Below are 8,483 nucleotides of genomic sequence, written 5' to 3' on the forward strand. Positions count from 1 at the left end.
ATTTTAAGAAAATCACACACCTTCTTGAATTTAAGGTGGTTGTGACTTTTTTCGTTTGAAAATCTCCATAGCTGTCTTAGATAAATAGGGGAGGGGGGAGGGGGTTAGAACACCTAGGGGAGTTGATCCACCTTCCTTAATTTTGCCAGTGGGTGGATAAATCCCCTTCACCCCTCTTGTGCACGCCTGTGGTAGAAAGATAGATCATAAATATGTGACATATATATTCAGATAAAAGTGTACACAGAGAGCGCTAAATTGTTCGCCAATTTCATTTTCAATTTAGAACTTGCAGGGATTAAAGACCTTATTAACCACTGAACCGTTTGGGTTTGTCTTAACAGTGAAGATTCTAAAAATTAACGGGATGGTTTTTAGCTATTTAAGAGGTAAGATAAATCTTTACCTTAAGATATAACCTCCTGAAAAATCGCCCTCTTTAAACATATCAATAGCCTTTTTGTGGTGCAGCCGCTAGTTTTAGTCTAAAAGAGTAAAGATATATATTTGTTCGTAATAAAAAGTATTCAGTTACCACTGGACCTATTTAATTTGGTTTTACTCTTGGTGTAAGCGTGAAATAGGGTTGTTCATGTTTTTATCTACTATGGGGAAGGTTTCCAAAAAATACATTCTACTGTTTAAAACTGACTGATTAAATTCGAATTTTATAATTCTTGATTTTAAAAGCACAACCCATATATAAACTTATATGTTAGTTAGTTTGATCTGTAAAAGAAGAGGGATAAATTTTTTGGGGCCATCATAGACAATCTTAAAAATTCAGAAAATATCAGTTCTACCGTTCATGGGATATTAGCAGACATATATACAAATAGACATCCTGTTGCTTATATAGGATATGTGTTGTTATCACAAGACCTTATCCCATACCCTTGTAAAGTCGGAGAGGGCATTTGTGCAGATTCACAGAGAGTGAGGGGACAATGAGCCTTTTATTACACTAGTCCCCAAAGTTTTATAATAACGTTATTTTATACGTTGGCCTAACAATTTTAGGGATCTTTATTGAATTTTGATTGGTTGTTTCATTAAGTTTCAAGTGTCCAAACGTTTCAACCACTTATTGTAATCTATAGAATGGGTAATTTTGTGTATAATCACTTAAGATACACATCAGTTTATCGGTCATTGTCTTATCCCTTTAGATTTCTGAATAATAAGTCAAAATCCGTAAAAAAAAGTTTTATTATTTACTAAGTATATTTGCGATAACTTTTATTTAATGAAATCTTCCAATTTTTAACATGTACAAAACGGCCTGCTTAATTGCTTCAAGATCCATGTCAGATCTATATAGGAAATAAATGTCTATAAACGAGCTCAAGTTTTCCAAGGAATATTTGTTTAAAACTCATAGTGCTCAAATAATCCATAATAAACTCTCATTGCCCAGAACGATAAGACCCATTATTTTACTTTATTAAAAATAAATTCCTTTTTTTAATTTCATGTTGCTATTTACCTTATATCAATGTATTTAATTTCTAATCATAAAAAAGAAAATTTAAATTTATAAAATAATAAATGTAAGAAAACTTTGTTTTAAAAGAATTCGATTGTGGCGACACTTTGTGTGTTCAAATATTAAACTAAAATTGTAATCATCATCATTAACCCTTTGGTGATGGTAATATAAAGAAAAAATATAATTTAAAAAATCTTTTTAAAATCATTTAGATTATTAAATATTTACTTTCTTTTAGATAGTAATGCCGGGTGAGGAAAATAGATTTATTGAGAAATAGATATGCATATAGAAAACTAGCCAATAGGGAGATATTTATATCGAGCCAACTCTAGTTTCATTATATCTAAAAGCATGAAAAAAAGGGTTAGGTGAAATGTTTCTGAATTTATGAAAATGTTTTTTTTTAAAGAGTAAGAAAGTAATTTTTTGTGAGGTTGGGGTGGTGATATATTAACCCTTAACGGTCGGGGGGGGGGGGGCGTTGAATGCCCCCCCTTCCGGTTTTTTCTATCTCATTTTCTGTGTGTGAAAGATAAAGAGCCCAAACTGCTTGACTTTTTAAGTATGGGTATGACACATAACTGAGAGTTGGAATTTTTTGAATATCTCCATCCTGGCGGGCACAGGATGCCAGCAAACCTGGCAGGGTCATCCAAGTAAAGAGCAAAAATATTTTTTTGACTAAAACAAAGCATTTTATCATACCAAAATACTAAAAGATCCTCTAGTAGTACATCATTATATGAAATACAGGTGTTCAAGTAACTTTCAGGTTCCAGGTATGATCCTGCAGGTCCTGATCCTCCAGGTCTCCAGAAATCTTTAAAAGGCTCCTGTGGCCGCAATTTTTGACTTAGAGACTTCAAATTTTAAACTTAAGCTTTTCTTACATGTCTACATAACGTATTAAAATTTCATGAAGATCCGCCGCCGTTTTCCCGCCGACTGCCGACTGCGGCGGCTGGCAGCTGCCAAGTACAGCTGCGGCCGCTGAAATTTATATTTTGATATTTCTAATGTAAAATTTACACAAAAATAAACATTTTCTGCAAAAAAATTTCTTCTACCTTTAAAAATAAAAAAATTACAGCCGTTTGAAATTTTTAAGTAAAAAAGGACCTAAAAACAAAGGTTGTTAAATAAAAGGGTGAAGGAAGCGAAAATTGACTTAGACTTATAAAAGGTCGGAAATTCATTATCAAACAGGGGACTTGCACAAAAAAATTTAGCCCTCTAGCTCTAATAGGAACTGAGATAATAAGGGGGGGCGTTGAACGCCCCCACCCCCCCCCCGACTGATTAAGGTGCGGCAAGGGGCCCGACTGTAAAGGGTTAAGGTTCCCTCCCAACCAAGCCATCTTCAGTCTCTAATTAATAAATGTGGTGACTCGTGCCACGACATACCAGCAATTTTATTTTGGATGCTTCTCCCTTTTCAATAGGGTTGGGCCGGATACTTTTTTGGCCGGATACCGGATATCCGGCTGATTTCAAATGCCCGGTTATCCGGCCAAATTACCGGATATCCGGCCGGATAACCGGCCAAATTACCAGATATTAAAGTAGTAAAAAAAAATTTCTTCAGAAATCTTATATAAATTTACATAAAGTTAAACTTATTCAGAAAAATTGTTCTTCTAGCTTCAATAATAAGAAAATGATAGCCATTTAAGATTTTAAAAAGCAGAGATTTTTGGTGTAAAGTATAAAAAATTATAGAGCCGGATATTCGGCCGGATAGTTTCAATATCCGGTATCCGGCCGGATATTGAAAATGGCCGGATATCCGGCCACACCGGATATCCGGCCCAACCCTAGTTTTCAAACGTTTCAACCACATATTTATTTACAGAAGGTGTATGTTTGTGTGTCATCATTGGAGATGTACATCAATTTATAGGCCATTGTCTTATCCCTTTAGATCCCTGGGAGTTTCAAAAAGAAGAGTGAAGTTAAAGAAAGAGAAAGCGAGATCTTACTGGAGTCCATTCATTTCCGAAAGAATAAAATCATACAAAAACAGTAAATCATTGTAACATTACTTTAAATTTGGTTTTATTTAAATGATTTACAACATAAATCCTTTGCCACTTATTGTTATACACTATTATCAAGACATAAATCAAAATAAAAATGTACAAAACCATCAAGGGAATTATATGGAGCTTTCCAAAAGGGAAAACTCTTAAATGGCTCAACAGTTTGCCAAATCTTCATGCACAAAAAACTTAAACTATTCCAAGACCTAAATCTTTAAAAAAGCTTGCCAGCCTAAACCCATTCTGGGAACTAAATGAAGCTTCCCTAAAATGGAATATGTAAAGAGTTCAGGGATTAGCGAGATCTCATTTCACAAGAATAAAAGTGAAAATATGCAGAAGTGAATGTACAACAATTTATCTTACTGAATAGCCCTGCAGAGGGAAGGTGCGAATACAAAATATCTAAAATTTTAAACAAAGTTGTACTATTTCATCCATAAATAGCGCAGCAACAAGAAACAATAACATTAAGGTGTAAAAGAGTACTAATATGAAAAAATATTAAAGATATAGCATAGGTTGTTGATAATATAAATGTATTAGATATAAATAATTCATGCCGCTAACTGAAATAAATGCATTATTGTTTGTTTTGAATGAACACGCGCACGGAAAACCAGATAAGCGCGTTGGGCGCGCGATATTAAATTTAGAGAGCTTACAAACAGAGAGAGAAGGAGATAGAGAGAAAGATAGAAAGAGAGAGAGAGAGTTTTAGATGTGAACGTTTAAATTTCTCCTTTTCTTTATCATATATGTATCTTCTCTATTAGTTTGGTTAGTCCTAATTTGGTGCTCACAGTGATAAGATTATAAACAAGTGAAGAAAAAAATAATTATACGAGGCACAGCTGCTCTATAATTTACTTGAGCATGTCCGTACATCCTTCACACGTACCCTAATAAAATGACAGTTTTTATGAGTTTGAAAAAAGAAATTAATGAGCTATCGAACGAAATCATATGGCAGTGCTTTTTTGACACGGCAAGATTCCAAAAGTTAACCATTGCTTTTTATATGCAACTAGTTTCTTATTTTGACCTAAATTTTTGTCTACTATTTCTGGATAAAGTTGTCATGTTGGCTTGATATTGTTGCTTTAGTTGAACATAAGTGTCCTTTTTAATGCAAAATGTCAAAGATTCGTTGTCAATTCATGCTTTAAACATCACTTTTTAAAATAAAATTTGGCGTTATCATCTTAGAAATATATTTTATATTTTTTTTAATTCTGGTAAAATGGAAAATATATATGTACAAGTTTCTATAGGCAATTTCTTTTGGGAGGGACCAAGATATCCTTCGACAAAATTATTTTAAAACTATAAGGAACCTCACGGTTTAGCTGTTAGCGCGACAGATAGACTGTTTTTTCATCAGGTTTATTGCCTTAAAGGGTTAGGTTAAAATGAAAGTGCAGTAATTTAAATAAGGCATTACTTTTCTAAAAACTTATCTCTGGTTTTGATTTCCATAAATGTTGTCATCCTTGTTTTCCTTTCATTGAGGTTCAACCATAAAAATTTTCAGACGGCAATTATCCTGATTTTTAAAAGCGAAGCTTTTCTATAATTAGGGTCGGTCCGTACGTCTGAGACAGATAGCTTTTTTCGTTAATTTAGGCATGTTAGAATTGTCCTATCGATTTCAAACTTTGCATGGTGATTCCTGTAGAAGGTATGATTTAGAAAGCGTAGCAACTCTATAATGATTACCAGAATGTCCGTACATCCATTTGAAACATGTTGATTTTTTATTTTTTTAACAAAAATTTTTATGTGATCTAATTATCCGAATGTTCTGATTTTTGGTATACTGATTCATGGGACAACAAAGTACAATATTATAAGCAAAGCAACTCTATAATCAAGTCCTAAAAATGTAAGTATGCCCATAAACATTATCCTGCATCAAGAAGTTTTTCAACAAATTTACTCAAAATTTTGCTTTGACTCTTATTCATTTATTTTCTGATTATTCAGTTCTGACACTATACAAGTGTTAATGTCCGTGTGTGCAATCGTTTCAGAGCTTCGCTTTTATGGATGTTGTCATCCTTGTTTTACACATACAGACATTTTCTTCAAAATTGGGTCATTATGTTGAGAGAAAAAAATATACAGTCATGATGCGTTTTCATATGCATTACCCTTAATTTTAAATTTTAATAGCAAAGCTTCTCTTTAATTTTTAATTGTTCGTCTGTAAGAAAAGGAATGGGGTAACATGAATTTCTCAGCTTCTATTTATGATAGACAGCAAAAACTTTTTGTTTGGATTCACAATACAAATGAGCACCCAGTGTATAATTTACTTGGTCCGTATGTCTGTCATCCACGATAAAAAATACATACATATAAACATATTTGTAGGTTTCAAATGTTTCCATCCTCTATAATACAAAGTAGTACGATGTCTGTCTGTCTGTTTGTCTGTACCGAAGGATCTCGCTAACCGCTGAACCGAGCGAGTTCTCCTTAACATAGGTCCCCAGAAGGTTTCTTTTTTGGGGAGGGTACCAGTACCAACATCCTAAGAGAAATCACAAAAATCGAAAAAAGTTTAAATATTTGAAAGACTTGAACGCAACATAACGAGGTATCGTAGTGACTTGAACAAAATAAAACATTTAAAGGGCCACTAGAGGCCTCTAGGGGGCGTAGCAGCTAGTTTATTTAAAGAAAAGGGCAGGATTTAGGCCTCTAAGGGCACTTGTAGAGAAAGTACTATGACTCCTTACTTTAACATTTAGATTTAGAAAGAAAAAGAATAAAAATATATTTGGAAGCTGAGTTTTTTTTCCTGGACCTTTTTTTCTCAGGAGGATAAAGGAACCCTCCTTCGAAATTGCTATCCATTTAATACGAATGTATGTGTATAGGCGTATGGACACGCTGTGAGTAAAGAAAATCTTTACTTTATACTATTTGTATAACCCTATGAAATAATAGTTATTTCTTTCATCGTATTATAAACGGCTTTCCGCGGATATAGAATGTACAATTATAAAATTAAAACAAGCATTTTACCCCCGAGGTGCCGAAGGCACGGGCTAAAAAAACTGGTTTTAATCTTATGATTGTACATTTTTATATTCGTAGAAAGCTAGATATAATACGATGCTAGACATAGTTTTTTTCATATGGATGAGAACCGGTTCCTATCCACCGGATTCGAATGAATACGAGAAAAAAAAGAAATTGTTTATTTTTAAAGTCATCTTTGTTAGTATAAAAAATAAAGGTGCGCCAATTCTGAAAAAAAAAATGATAATTATATCAGCTTAAAATAAGATTACTCTTTAATAGGCCTTTAATTTCGAAACAGCATTAGTTTTACCCAAAGTGTAAAGTTGATCAAAGCAATGAATTTAAAATAATGGGGTGAATGTAGTTTTTTTGTCACTATAGGTCATGTAAAAATTAATACAACTGCACAAACTGTCTACTCCTTTCATATAACTCTAATTAAGTATCACTAACTAAACAATTCAAAATCTGTTTTTTCCTCACTTTATTTCAGGATGTAATTGGAGTGTGTTTTACATAGCTAGAAAAAATTATGCAGTTTTATATTAGAAAAAAATTTTAAAAATAGTTTAAAAGTTACTTCTTTTAATGAACAAGGATGACAGCATATATGCGATGCTCGACATCAGTCAGACAAATAAACATTATGTCTACTTGTCCTATGAGTTCATATACTAAAATACAAGTGAATAGGATTATACTGACTTTCTAGTAATGTATATATAGTTACTATGTTTTCTAAATTGTAACTTATTGTCAAAGGAATCATCATATCAAGTTCGAAATTGATATGACGAATGTAGATCCAAATGTGACTTAATCAACAATGTGAGCTAACCGTTACGGACGGACGTACGGACGAACTGAGACCAAATATAGAAGAAATTTTTTTAACTTTTTAAATCTTCGCTTTTAAAAAGATAACTTCAAAGGCATCATTTTTTTTTATTTATATACCCTAACCAAGTGTTAAATAACAATTAATGTACCACGCTTCAAAGCACAAAAAAAACAAGGATGACATATTTTACAAAAATCATAGCTCAACATATCGAGAATTGGGAACAAAATCAGCCTTTCCTACATGAAACAAAAAAGTCTCATAAAGTTGCTTAAAATGCAGAATGCTTTCTGATAAAGTACTGATCATTCGCTGATGATAACATTGTATCTCATCGTTTCTTCATATAAAGAATCAATTATAATCAATATAGAATGTACATAATCAACATAATTTGTTTAAAATCTTATTTTTTTAAAGTTTTATAAAGAACCACAATGTAGAAAATCCCTGCTTTTGATAATAACAAGGATGACAACATCCATAAAAGCGAAGCGCTGAAACGGTAGGACAAACGGACATTAATACTTGTATAGTGTCAGAACTGAATAATCAGAATATAAATTTGTATGAGAGTCGATGCAAATTGTAAGTAAATTTATTTTTTTAAAAACTGCTTGATATAGAATACTGTTCATGGACATACTTACACTTTTAGGACTTAATTATAGATTTGCTTCGCTTATAATAATGTACTTTGTTGTCCCAGAAATCAGCATACAAAAAATCAGTTCAATCGGATAATTAGATCATATAAAAATTTGATGTTAAAAAAGTTAAAAAATCAACATGTTTAAAATGGACGTACGGACATTTTGGTAATGATTATAGAGTTGCTACGCTTTCTAAATCGTACCTAATTACTGCAGGAATCACCATACAAAGTTTGAAATCGATAGGACAATTCTAACATGCCTAAATTAACGAAAAAAGCTATCCGTTACGGACGTACGGACGGACGGACCGACCTTAATTATAGAAAAGCTTCGCTTTTAAAAATACAGAACTGTGCTTATTTTGTACGCTCTGGTTTGAGATGGGTTTTTGGTGGTTGCTTAAAATTACAGCAAATATTAAT

The sequence above is a fragment of the Acartia tonsa genome, chromosome 14 (assembly GCF_053477335.1).
Source record: "Acartia tonsa isolate MP-2025a chromosome 14, ASM5347733v1, whole genome shotgun sequence".
Classification (NCBI taxonomy): domain Eukaryota; kingdom Metazoa; phylum Arthropoda; class Copepoda; order Calanoida; family Acartiidae; genus Acartia; species Acartia tonsa.